This window comes from Pleurodeles waltl, chromosome 5 (assembly GCF_031143425.1).
Source record: "Pleurodeles waltl isolate 20211129_DDA chromosome 5, aPleWal1.hap1.20221129, whole genome shotgun sequence".
Taxonomy (NCBI): Eukaryota; Metazoa; Chordata; class Amphibia; order Caudata; family Salamandridae; genus Pleurodeles; species Pleurodeles waltl.
The window spans coordinates 1,536,874,112-1,536,888,423 of record NC_090444.1 but is presented as its reverse complement, the minus strand read 5'-3'; the positions used below and the strand labels follow the sequence as shown (position 1 = coordinate 1,536,888,423).

Here is a 14,312-nt window from a genome sequence, read left to right as displayed (position 1 = left end):
GGTTTACGGATCATATTGAGAACATAGACATTCCCAAGAAAAGGCAATTTGAAGCCACTGGAAAGGTGATGAATGGCCATAAGGTTGGGACATTGTGGGTATTCACAAATCTCACTAATATTTACTTCCACCCAGTTGTGGATGTAAACAACTGAGGGGAAGGCACATGTAAACATGTTGTGGAAATAGCCCCTGATTTCATAAGTGGATAAGAAAATGTATTTCTTAGTATTATTTCATTCCTGCTAGTACATCGGTTAAATGTGCTAATCTGCATTTTACACACAAGTAACCACACAAAACCTCTGTCATGTTAACTATTCACAGAAGTAAGCAAAGGATAGTAGTAGTAAATATGAAAATCCATGACCTGTAAATATGCTACGTCTCAAGATATCTGAGAAATGGCTAAAATTGATAAACTGATGTAGATTTCTGAAGTTAAACATTTGAAATCAGTCTTTCTTAATTTACTTTACCCTGAGGAGTTATACTTACAGAAAAAACTAGTAACGGGTGGTGATAAAGTGTATCATTAGTTGGGGTGGATGGCAGTCTATGACCAATATTAATGGCACTATTCCTGTTAGGTTCAATTAAGGTTTCAGGAATTTAAACCTGAGCTCAACCACTCATAGCTGTGACATAAAGCAGAAAGGCTTAACTTAGGAAAATTAAAATGTTTTAAAGTCCCAGGTTTTAAGGTTAGGCGGGAGGAATTCACTTTGACCCTAGTCTAGGGTTAGAGGCCCTTACGAACAGCATTTGAGAGTCAGGACTCACTCCACAGAAGCCACCAGCAGGGGCCTATACAAACCGGTCACCTGAGTTCCTTCAGCAAGGTGGGCTTCTTGCAGATTTTCTGCCCCTGAGGCTTGACAGGAGGTCAGCCAACTGATCCTTAACATACACTTCTTTGTCCTTCGTACAAGTGGGAGCTGGTCCAGCCCTTCAGTTTCTCCTCACAGGTCACAACAGCATGTGCAGTACTTCTTCCATCCTTCACATGTACTGTAGTGTTCTGACGAGGTTGCCCTGGAGGTGCTGCATTTGCGTAAGTTACACTAGCCTGTAAGTGGGAGTTGAGTCCTGGCCCCTCCATAACCAATAGGGAGAAAAAGTTCTTGGGGTTACCCTACCCATTGTTGCAGCAGTTCCTGTGTGCCCTACTGCAAACAGTCCAACATTGCCCCTCTTTACCTAAAACGAAGATGGCAAAACCGTTCTTTCCTTGTGCAAAAGTTCTGTACCCACCCTAAATGTGTGGCCAGGCAAATGAGAAAGCTCTCCTTTGGGCACTCAAAATGGGTTATGGGGAAAGCTCCCCTCCATCTGTGATGGGTGCCTGTCTGATTAGTTAGACAAAAGGGAGGCAGGCCTAGGTGACAGCAAGATCTTCCTGTGACAGAGTAGGCACCCTCTGAAGATATGTAATGGGCTTGGAATGGCCCACGTGCCATTCTGTCACACAAATGTCAATTTCTCCCTACACCCAAAGTCTTTTTCTCAGCTCTGGGAGTCAATTCACTCCTAAACAGGAGTCATTCAGTTTCTAAGTAACATTTGGAAGCTCGGGTAATCTTCTAGAGGCTTCAGGCAGGCTAAAGGTCACTTTTTGAAAGTAGCTTCTGTGAAATGTTGCTGCAAATGTGACTTCAACAATGAATTGGACATGTAATAAATATTTTAAAATATCCAAGAATAAACGTTTTATCCGGTTCCTAGGCAGAGATAACTTTGTTAACTTCAATAAAATATCCCAATGCTTTTCCATGGAGCGCCTAATGCTGCTACAGTGAAATTCCCACTGTAAGGACATGTTTACCACTAAACTATTACATGTCCTTCTTTTAAATATCATGCATCCTGCCTTAAGAGCATTTAAGGATTACATAGTGGAGACTTAATAATATTTAAAATGAAGGGTTAGGCCTGTCAAGAGGGGTTATTTTGTCAGGTTGAATTTGTAGTTTAAATCTGCACAACTAATTTACTGGTAGCAGACCTCCAATTGTTTTTTGCATTGTCACTGTAGCGGTGGCACAATATGTGCTGAAGTCCACTAGTGACATTTAAGTAACAGGACCCGGGTACACTGTGTACCATATACCAGAGGTACATAGGAAAGTTAAAGATACCAATTAGGAGTATAAGTGTATAGCCAATTTGATATGGTTTAGGGGTCAGAGCATATGTCCTGCGGCCTGGTTAGCTGAGTACCAGCAAAAAATGAGTAGTGTCAGTCCAAAATAACGGGAGTGGCCATGCAAAAATAGACATTTTCCTTCAGGGGTCATAAACATTTCTCACTCTTTTTCTACCAGTAACCCCCAAAGTTATCCATCCCCTTTTTCTGACTAAGCACATATGATTTTGACAATAGGCCTCTGTATTTGTTTCTGCAGATTTACTACGGAATAATTCTGTAAATATTCCAGCTGCCAAAAATGTATCCAGTAATGTGCATTTGTGCATCCCTCCTATCACAACCATTAGTAAATCGTATAATAAATACTTCTTAACGAATGTGGAAACCGTCCCTTTAATCCATTTACAGAAGCCTAGATCGGTTGGTCAGTAGGAAGTCATAGGCAAGAATAATGCACTTCGGGCACGTACAACTAAATGATTGCAAAGACATACAATTGGGCTAGATTCACTTGTGGATGGTCCAGTGCGCGAAGATCAACAGGAATGTATTGGGTGATGTCTGTAGTGTAAAATATGTATCTTGCATTCTAATTGGAAAACACCAAATAGCTCCATGAGCTGTGGCCATCATTGATATAAAAATACATTTGATTGCATAGGATGGCCAGTTTGTGGATATACTGCAGATGATAGTGGGTTTCCACATTGGACTTTCTAGTGGAAACTCGGCTACATTGTAAACGTTCAAGATCTAGTATAAAGCTTAGCTTTTGCTGCCCCCCTCTATTTACCTTGTATCTTGAACCTTTGGCATAAGCGTAGCCTACTTTTTATATAGTCCCCTCATGTTTTTATTTCACACGCACACATTGTATTTACCTTATTGTCCTGATAAGCCAAAATGATGGTTGCACAAACATTAGAGACCATACTGGATATATAAAGAGTGAGAACTACACTAAAGTCATGTGCTAGAATGTCAAAGAAGGTGAAGGGGGCAGTCTGATATCTAAAGTAAAATACATAGGGCTAATATTTCCTTATCACGCCAGAAACTTACTCAACTACACTTACAGACCAGATTGAAAGACTATTCTTAAAACGTAAGCTAACATGAGAATCTACCTGTCTAAAGCTCAATGAATACATTTAAGGTACAGCAATAAAAACCCAAGAAGCAAAAAAATACAGGACTTGCAATTAAGTGGGTAAAGATAGCATGGCCGATGCAGATTTAAGAACTTATTCGTTGGTCTCTTATCTTCATGAAATTATTTATCTTCATTCTACAGGTACAGCACGTGAAACCAACTTCAGTTAATAACAATGTCTAAATTCACCCACAATGCTTTTTACATTGATGTGGAGCAGTGCTTAATTTGTGCTTGTTGTTTCCAGTGCTGAGCACCAGCACTTATTTCTGAGGACCGGCGCTTAGTTTTCTGCCTCAAGCATTTACTGCGAGCAAAAGACATGTGGGAAAGACGGAGGAAGAGTAAAACGAAAAAGCGTCAGAAAGGGGAAAAGCAGGAAGCTGACAGAGTGAGCTGAATGGGCAGTGAGTGACTGTAAATGGACTGAAGAGGCCCGAGTCGGCTTCAGGATTACGCTGCCTCACTATTATGTGCTACCACTTTTAATTGCAGCAGCCGCATGTTTCAGAGTAGAGCTTTGAGCACCGGCACCTTTTTATTTACAAATTAAGCTCTGATGTGGAGGATGAATAGTTCTAGCAAAATATTAATTTTAGAATTATCTTGCAGGATATAAGAGAAGAAATAAACAAGCACTGCTCAAAAAACATATCAACAGAAATCCATAATTTCTAAAAATAGTTCATAATAAAAGTCAGAATGACTCTATTTTGAAGTGAATAAGTATTAAAGTTTAAGTCACATCTACATTTGTATGAGTTTAAAAAGCTATACATTTCTCAGTTTGTGTACTTCAGCAATTGCAGTATTTGACGAGGCAAACATTTAGTGCTTTAGAGCAGCATATAAATGCCTTTCTAGGAGCATCGAAAAGCATACCGCAACGATCATCTCAAGATAGTATTAAGTTTTACACAATGATAACATTTACTGGCATATAGTCATTAACAGATAGAAGAAAAAGGAGGTGTAAATTGCGGTAATTTCATTTAGAAGAATGTACTGTGCTAAATGACCAACATGTTAAAACCTATGAAATAAATAAAATCACCTTTCAATCTGCAGCAGCCAAAAACAATTTATCAGGACAATTAGAGCCATTGATGACCTTTTGCCAGTCTCCTTCGGCCATTGTAACATCTTTCACTTTTAGATTAGGCTATAGGTCTATTGCAATTTTGGTGATTGGCAAAAAATGAGTGCATGACCAGTATGAGAGCTAATGAGCCAATTATTAGGCAATGCAGGGCAGTGGGCAACAGATGCAGGACTATATGTATGTGGGCAGGAGTCCCCACCCTGCCTCTTGCATACTGCTGCCAATGACTGCAGGCAAGTGCTGTGTGGTGCTAATAAAAAAAACAAAATAATAAAAAAAAAACAAGCATTGGCACAGCCAATAGGTCTCGCCATTTGGACCTTATAAGTATTAAGCCATTCAGTGCATTACATTGGCAGATGGAACATACCATAGCTGACATTGTGCAACCACTGGGGAGTCCCTAGAAGGGTCACCCAAACATATCAATAGTGTTCAAACAGTCATAGAATAAGGAATGTTAAGTTGGCATGAATCATGGTCATAATTGCACTAAGGAGAGATCAATACAACATATACAACCATCATGCAAACCCAATAAAAACCTTTATCAGAAATAAACTTTGCGTTTGTGCAGTCCTCCTTCATACATTTGGCATTAGACTGTAATGCTTAGAACAACCAATACAGGGCACCACAATAAAAATAGCACTTTGAAGAAACATGGTCATGTAACCATATAGTCAGCCCCAAGAGGGCATGACCACATGAAAAGAGAATTGCATAAAGCAATGCAGTGTAACCATATATTCATCCCCTGGAGGGCGTAGTGCATTACACATTTTTTGAGCCTAGCAGGCCTACTAAAATATTATTACAAGCAAGACTCTTAAAACACAAACTACTTCCAGCTGCAAATGTTCAAGCCATGAGACAGCTTTTAAAGACACTTAATGGTGGGAGAGGTTATTATTTTGGGAACCCCCAACCTAGTGATGACCTAGAGAGAAAGAGCATATCGTGCTGAACGTTTTGATGGCGGTCCCATTGACCTAAGACCACCACATGGTGAGTTATGGGCAAAAATGTTTTGTAAAAGGAATGTCCCACAAAGCATTATGAGGCGAGTTTCAGAGTATAGCGAATATTGTAGTATCTTGACTGTAATGCTCAGAACAGCCCCTAGAGAACACCATAATAAAAATAGCATTTGGAAGAAACATGGTCTTGTAACCATATAGTCAACCCCTAGAGAGCATAACCACATGAAAACAGAATGGCAGAACGTAATGCAGTGTAACCATATATTAAGCCCCTTGAGGTTGTAGTGCCTTACACACTTTCAGGCCTAGGAGGCATACTGCAATAATATTACAAACAAGACCCTTAAAAATCCACAAACTACTCCCAGCTGTAAAACAACAGTTCCAACCATGCAAGAGCTTAAAAACACACTGAATGATGAGAGAGATTACTATTTTTGCCCCCCAACCTAGTGGGGGGACCTAGAGACCGAAAACGTATATCTTTCTGAATGTTTTGGTGGTGGTACCATTGTCATAGGGCCACCACTGTCTGAGTTATGGGCAAAAATGTTTTGCAAAGGAAATGTCCCTCATAGCATTATGGAGGCAGTTTCCCTAAGGGCAGTGAATATTGTAGTATCAGCTCCCCCTCTGTGCCGGGAGAGCAGAGTTGTGGATTTCTGTGTTTTTGTCTGTTTAAAATGTGCCAGTTTGTGTATTTTTCAATTGTTAAACTTGTACGTAAGTGGCACTCATTTAAAGCATTCCTCTGATCGAGTTTGCACTATATAAGTGTTCAAAATAAATAAATTAATTAATGAGAAGAACCCCCCTTCAGCCTGCTGCCTTTGGGCGCAGACACCACAAAAAAAAAAAAACAGCAGCATGCCCAAACACAAGGAAGAGGAAGAAACAACATACAGCTGTGGAGCGCGAAGTGGAGAGGCAAAAGTAGTGCGCCACACTACGGTATATGGCAGATTGTGCAATAAAATGTAACAGGGTCAGTCTCTGAGGTGGTAACAAAACTGCCTTAATGCGGGACAAACTTGAAACATTTACCTTTGAAATCAAGGGGGTTTTGAAAGGCAGGCCAAGGAACAAATGAAAGTGATGGACGTGGTTAAAGCCCACAGAGAAGATTAGAGCATGTCGAGAGAGCAGCGAATGCGCACTGCTACGCTCGACTTAATGAACTTGTGCTCTGATCATTGCGAGAGGAATCCCTTTACATGTTGCATGAGGGCATGTGCCTCACAAACCTGCGGCTAGTGCCTTGTTATGCTTACAGTTAGACAAACCTAAGCATTGTCTTCAGGTTGGTGTTTTATTGCTGGATTGTGAAGATCATCTAAAATACATCAAACTTTCACCCACATCAGGTATCTTGCTTGAACATTGTGTTTGCTCTGATGTGGGTAAAATACCTCAACCTTATAGAACACTCTGGTCCTTCTGTATATGTTGTACATGGTCCATAGTTCGGAGAGCTTTGCAAGACAGATCCCTGTCAGTTTTATGGACGCTTTCCCATTGCTGTGGCCACCCATACTGCAAACAAGCATTAGCAAACAACAATAGGTCATGCTTTTTCCACAGAAAGCTTGGCATCACATGCATTAAATAGCAGCAATGTACACTTAAATGATTCATGCTGCAGTACATGCCAGCTCTGTCTGTGAGTAGCAGAAATTTATGAAAAGACCAGCTGCTCTTGAATGTCTCCATATTTTGAAAGTGAAATGAAACAATGATAAAAGTCCCTGTTGTCCCTTTTTTGGGGGAATGGCAGAATATAGAAATGGGTTGATTGGCAAATATTATACAATGGAAACAAGAAAATGAGGGGTGATGGATGGTAAATAGAAACACATATAGGGAAAGAAAAGGGAAAATAAAAGAAACAAAGAGTGAAAACTGAGGAGACTGCAGGAATGAAGATCGAAATATGCAAAAAAATATGCATAGAAAACACAAAAAATGAAACATATGCCACATAGGCTCTCATTATTCTAATGAGACTACTGGATTTTGAGAATCAAGATCGTCCACGGTGTGGGAGACTGAGTCTGACCCACTGTGGGTGACACCTGTCGCTCTAAATCCGGGTTCTGCTCCGGCTAAGTAGCAGTGCCTCATCTCTATCAAAGGATAGGGATGATTGGGCAGTCGACTGCATGACATATTAGGCTTCTCAGGGAAGTCGTGGTCACTCAGGTCGCATCCGGTTCTCTCATTCACAATTCAGTCTCATATATAAATGACAAACAGAAGCAGTATATGTTTCAATGATTGGTTTAATAAAACAACTGTATCTTAGATAGCAAAGCGTGGGCTACAATAACCAGGACGACACGACATGACAGTATTAAGATGGTGACAAGGAGAGTGAAGCATAAGAATAACGCTATCATATTGTCACTAGGATCGATGGACTATTTCCCATCTAAGTCATAATCTGAGCACAGCATGTTAAGCTCTAATTCTGCCGTTCAGGTTTTCCCGGGAAGACATCAACCCTCATACCTGAGCAAAGGCCTGTGGTCTGCATTAGCATCTGTAGCAAAGCATTCAGCAATCAGCATACAGTCATGGTTCCCTGGCTGGAATCTCCCTCTTAACGTGTAATGGGACTAGGAAGTGTTTTTATAATAACACAGCTGATGTTCTGAGAAAATGTCCCTACGTAAGGATGTGTATTTTTCTACGAATGTTGGAGACTAAACTTCTACCACGTTCACCGGCAATGTACCAAACTATAGCCTTGAGTGAAGCACAGAGTGATCCAGAATGTCTCATGTGAGAACACAGTGCTGGGCTAAGCAAAAACAGTTAGAAGATAGAAATAAAACAAGACCGTTATTGTAAAAGTAACAAGGCAAAGCCGAATAAAATATGTCTAGGTTAAAGTGCACAGCGGCCTAGTGTGTTAAACTAACGTGCATGGAGCTATAACTAAAATGGCTACAAAACACATAAAATAGAAGAAAAAGAGATAATGAAGAAGGAAAACAGAGATAAGAGAAAACAAAAAATACAATAGAAAGAAGAAAAGTAGAATATGTGCAATAAATGGGGCACTAGAATTTTTTTGGGAAACAATGAGGTGAAAAGAATGAGCCTGAAAGGACAAATGACGCACAATGGAGAGAAAAAGACAATAAAATTAGAAATATATAAATGGCGACATAGAATGAACAGGGGACTGTTGCAAGCATTGACTTGTTTGACTATCCAAACAGCGGAGTGCAAGCAGTTAAGAGATTAACAAATCAGTTTAAGTATATTCTTCCTATGATGCTTGGATAACTCGCTTCTCAAATGCCCATGTTGCCAGTCTGAGTATCCTGCTAGACATCCACTACTGTACTGCTCTGGCAGACCCCAGGACACCGATCCAGCACTTCATTCAAGACTTCAGGGAGATAACTGCACTGGAGTAACGGAAAGGTTAGCTGGAGTACACCAGGGGGAGAGAACAGAAGAGGGTGAGGCAGAGGACTAAAGGCAGGCAAGAGGCAGACATAGAATGTAATTGCACAAGGGTAACAAAAAGGTTAGGTGGAGTACTCCATGGGTGAGCACAGATTAGAGTGAAGAAGAGGTATAAAAGGAGGTAAAAGGCAGATACACAGATTATTTCTATGGCTCCCCCATGGCAGGAAAGAAAGCAGATGAAATGCTTCATTTCCTTGGCAAGGCGTTCAGTATCTAAGCTCTTCCCTGACAAAATGTGTTGCCCTAATTTCAATGGAAGAAGGCAGCCAAAAAGGTGAATATAATGATCAAAATTGTGGTAATAAAAGTGGAATATGTTTTGGTAAAAAAGCTCCATGTTCTACACATTTCTGAGAGATACAGTAATCCTGATCAGTTTCACCCTTCAAAGCTACTTTACAAAGTGAATGGTCAAGATTTATCTTTACTTTTATCTTTAAATAAGAACAATACACATGCAGATAATAAAGTCTGGGTTAGATGTGCGACGGTCAGCTTTTGCGAATCACAAATGGCAAATCCGCAATTTGCGAGTTGCTAAAACTGATGTACAACAGTGTCTCAGTCACTGTTTGTGATTCACAAATGGGTTGCAAGGGACTTGCCTCATTAATATTCCTGAGACAGGTCACAATTTGTGACCTATTTGGGAATGGCCAGCACTCACAGGGATGGTGGCCTGCTGGAGTCAGCACACCACCATGTCTGTGATTGCTTTTTAAATAAATCATTTTTTTAAATGCAGCCTGTTTTCCTTTAAGGAAAATGGGATGCATTACAAAAAGAACTGAAAAGTGTCCTTTTCATTGTTTCAGACAGCCTGCTCTGAAAAAGTGTTTGCGCCCTCATTCACAAAGGAGAATGGTTCCTTTGGGGACCGCTTCCCATTTGTGAATGGGCTGCCACCAATTTCAAATTGGTGGTAACTGCCAATTGTTTTGCAACTGCATTCCCGGTCACAAAACAGTTGTATATCTCCCTGCAACTCGCTATTAGGAATGGATACCCTTGGCACACCACTTCCTAATAGCGACTCACAAGCCCTATTTTGCAAGTCGGTAACAGGTTAACAATTCACAAAATAGGGTTGATACATGCGATAACCCTTTGTGGTTCAATGAGTATCCCCTTCCTTTGTGGTCCCTCAAAACTTGTAGTGAGAGAAGCTTTACTTCCAGTGGGCTTAGAGCCAGCTTCGCTAGGGGGAACAACAGTTGCCTTCCCCAGGTCACATCTTACATTTGCTTGTAAAAGGGCAGGTTCTTTGCAAGTCTTGGGTCCACCTTAACTCATCTTCCTGCCAGGGGAAGAAAAACACCTCCCCACACCCAGGCCATTGTTGCAAACTAGGAGTAGTTTGACACCTCACTAAGGTCAAGCACTGGCAGACCAGCTGTCAGTAAGCTACTGCTAATTCGCCCACTGGAGGTTCAAGCAGGTAAAAGGCAACTTTCTGAAAATGTACCACTAAATTGTATTTTTAATAAATAATAAATATAGACTTGATGGAGTTTTGTAGCCATTTGCTCTTAGCTTCTGCCTTGTCATTGAAAATAGCTTTTTGGGGCTAGTTACTGGACGAACATACCAACTTTGCATTTTCACATGTTGCACTTTCAAATATAAGGCACTAAATATACTTAGCAGTGACGCATTAAGCAGTATTACACGCCCGTCAAAAAGGGTTATTTTGACAGGTCTGAGAGCAGGATTGTAGGCTGCTGCAGTTAGACTACATGGCAGGCCAGAATCCAGGCTTTACAGACCCACTCTATGGAAAGAACAAAAGATGCTGCAGCCCACAGGTGGAATTTAACTACTAGGGACTTGTAGGCAAGGTAAATATGCAATCAGGGTTAAGACAATTCAAGCATAGTAAAAGTGGGGGAACAGGCTCTTTACACATTGATAGCAGGTTTAAAAAGGCACAGAGACTGTAAGAAATTGGGTTGTTGGTTGACTGGAGTGTGAGCAGCACCCACAATCCTTGACAGAGTGAGGTACACTCCAACCCCAAATTACCCTGTGCTCAACTCTCTGGTAGCTTGGCATAGCGCAGTCAGGCTTAATTCTGATGCATTGTATACATTATTTGTGTATCAGTTCTGCCTATTTACAGAGGCTAGAAGAGCACTTTAGACCCACTGCCAATGGTTCAGGACTGGGGTGGCTCCACTTGGCAGGGTAGACTCACAGACTCTAGAGTCCTGGTGCTAGGGTCGAGGATGTTAGAGCCTTCTTTCCCTGAGGCTCAAGTTAGGAGGACAGCCAACTACCCCTTGGAGTCATCCTGGTGGTCCTGATTTCAACAGATACAGGTCCTGTCCTTCTCACCTAGGCAAAAGGGTAGTGGGCAACAGTCCTTCAGAGCAACAGTCCTGCAGAGTGGCAGTCCTTTAAGCAGCACCACAGTACTTCACCCGGGCAGAATATCCACCGGTCTAGAAGTGTACTAAAGAGATATTGTCTGACTCTATTATTTTACCCAGTTGTGTCTTTAAAGTAGGGAAAAGTTTCTAGAGGCATACCTTTTAAGTACACAGGTACCCTGCCTTCCCTGCCCCAGCTCCAGACCAACTACAGTGGGTATGTAACCTTTTCAGTGGAGGCAGGACACAGCCTATTCAGGAGTAAGTGGGACTGTGCCCAGCTTCTCTCTCCCATCCTGCCAGTGATATCCCATCCAGGAACACCTAAGCTCCCTATTATGTGTGGCTATCTAGGAGAAATACAAAAAGGCCAACTATGAACTACACACAGGCATATGACCCATAGACAGGCTGCAGGCACCACATAGCTAAGGCAGAAAAATACCAACTTTCTAAAAGTGACGTTTACAAAATTGTAATTTAATCTCTGACCACCATAAGTTAGGATATTTCATCACAATTCCACTTTACCACTGGTCAGCAGTGGTAAATGACGCAGAGTCCCAAGACCAGCAAAAATGAATTCAGCAAAACAGGAAATCTGAAGGCAAAATGTTAGGAGGGAAAATGACGCTAAGGATGCCATGTCTAACAGAGTTCTAAGTGCAGCAAAAGTAGGGTCAAGAAAAAAGGTGGAAAATCTGGGTTCACGATATAGAAAAGGTGGATTGGCTATAGATACAATTTCCAAGGCATCCCATCCTTTTCACAGATGCAGGGTTGTATATCATTACTAGGTGCAGAGCTTAATTTGAGCCAGTGATATCAAGTAGGGCCCACCAGCTCTTAATATTTGAGGACTTGCACTTTTTTTTCAAAAACAAACCATGATCCAGAGCACGAGAGAGAGGAACACAGAAGGTGGAAGAAGGAGGAAGAGAAAGCAGGACAGAAAACAGTGACAAAAGGAGAAAGCATGTTTCGAAAAGAACCTGCAAGAATAGAATAAAGAAGCAGGAAGTGTAGCTGCTGAGTGTTAAAGAGTTTGAGGTGGAATAAAGACTATGCAGCTCTGTTATTTGTCACCCTCAACATTCAATAGTGTTGGCCATTCCGCACAAAACTCTGGGCTCTGGTGCTTACCTTTTAACACCTAAATACTGACAGGGTACATGCAACTGCATCCTCGGCTAGTGACCAGTTTGTGACTTCCAGGAAGTTGGTGATTGCTTTAGCACGTATAGAACAGTTGCTAGCTATTAACAAAACACAGTTCTTTCGCTCACAAAGGTGAGTTCACTCAAATAAACAGAATGTTATGAAAAGCAAGTCGCAAATGGCCAGATTCGCAATTTGTGACTTGCTATGCGAGCCATTACCGACTCGCAAAAATAGTGACCTCATAGTGCGACCCGCAAAGAGGAAGTCACAATTTGCGAGTCACAAACCATATGAAAAAGCCACTCACAAATTGCGACTGGTCGCAAAAAGACCATTTGGACACCCAATTACCACTAAGTCAGAGCAGGTGGTAACCGGAACCAAAGTATAAAAGGAGACCCAGAAGGCATCTAGGTTACTCAAAATGGCTGAACTGTATGTGATAGCATGGAGGAGGAGAGTCCACGCCGCCCAGCAGAGGAGGAGGAGCCAGAGACAGGAGAGAATATACCGAACAAGGCAGACACTTTTCCAACAAACTGAGGAGGAGATCTATGACAAATATAGACTGAGCAGTGCAGCAATATTACAATTAATTGAACTACTCAATCCGCAGCTTCAAAGACAGACAATGCGCGGCAGCGCCATCCCCACACATGTGCAAGTGCTATGCTCACTGCACCTCTTGGCCTTGGGTAGCTATCAGGGGGTGATTGCTGTGGCAGGTGGGGTATCCCAAAGTGCACTCTCACGATTCTTCAGATGTTTTCTAGATGCCATACTCACACACATGTCCAGATACATATACCTACCTAGGAATGAGGCAGAAATTAACAGCACCAAGTTGGACTTCTACAGAGTTTTAGAGTTAAGCTTGAGGCAACTATTTTGCCTCCATAGTGCCAGAGATGAGAGGCATGACTTAATTTTTTCTTGGGTAGAGGATATGTTCTCAGTGACAGACAATATGAGCTCAGTGAGAAAAGCATAGAGTACAATCATAAAGCCAAAAGAATCAACTACTAAGCACGAAGAGTCATATAAATGTTGAATAATGCGGCTTAGTGAATAGGCCTGTGACACCCATACTTAAGATGACGGATTGTGGATTTGAAGGACAACAGAAAAACCATTTGAGATCAGTTTGAGGGAAAAAAAGGAAAAATATTGAGGCTGGTGTGACAGATCCTGATGGGAAAAAGGCATTTGAGTAAAATGGAGTCAGAGACAGTAATAAAAACCATAGAGAGATCGAGTAAGATCAATGCTGCTAATCCTCCTCCTTCTAGGATTGCATACACATATTCAGTACCTGCAAAATGGACTTATTTTTTCTACTATAGCAGCTAGAATCTGGACTGTGAGTCATAAAGCAAAAAGTGTTCCTAAAAAGTCAGAGAGTTGACAGTTTGCAGTTTTTCCAAGATTTAAGTTTACAGCAATATCCAAGATCCAATGAGCCTATACTTGGTCATTACTGTAGGATCTAAGGAACGCTTTATAAGCAAAGTTAAGCTATAGGATATTTTACTGAGTGCCAGGATGAAATAAAGTCTACAGTCTCTTCCTCAGAGGCTAGGGAATAATGTTAAAGAGAGAGGCCTAGGTTGGTTGGAGTGGACGAAGTGACAAAAGTCAAGTTGTCTAGAGGCCGATTGTTGAGTGAAATTACTGCGGGTAATAGCAATGCTATCCTGAAAGAATGTTGCCAGGTTCATACAGAGATTTCGTAAGGTAGAGACTAACTGCTAGGTGTTGGAGGAGGAAGCCACTTTGCCCACATAGTTATAAGCAAAGCTTTCCTGCATAGCTTAAATAATTTTTAATTGCTGCTCTGTAAGAAGGTTTGGTCTCAGCATCATACCTGATCCTACACATGTATTCATGTGATCTACATAGTTGTTTTTCCTCTCTC

At 41.3% G+C, this 14,312-nt stretch overlaps 1 protein-coding gene across 2 annotated transcripts in view; it reads left to right on the top strand.

Moving 5' to 3' along the window:
- The window catches only part of DLGAP2 (DLG associated protein 2), a 3,577,612-nt gene that overhangs the window by 2,369,271 nt on the left and 1,194,029 nt on the right, over positions 1–14,312 (top strand). The window lies entirely within an intron of this gene.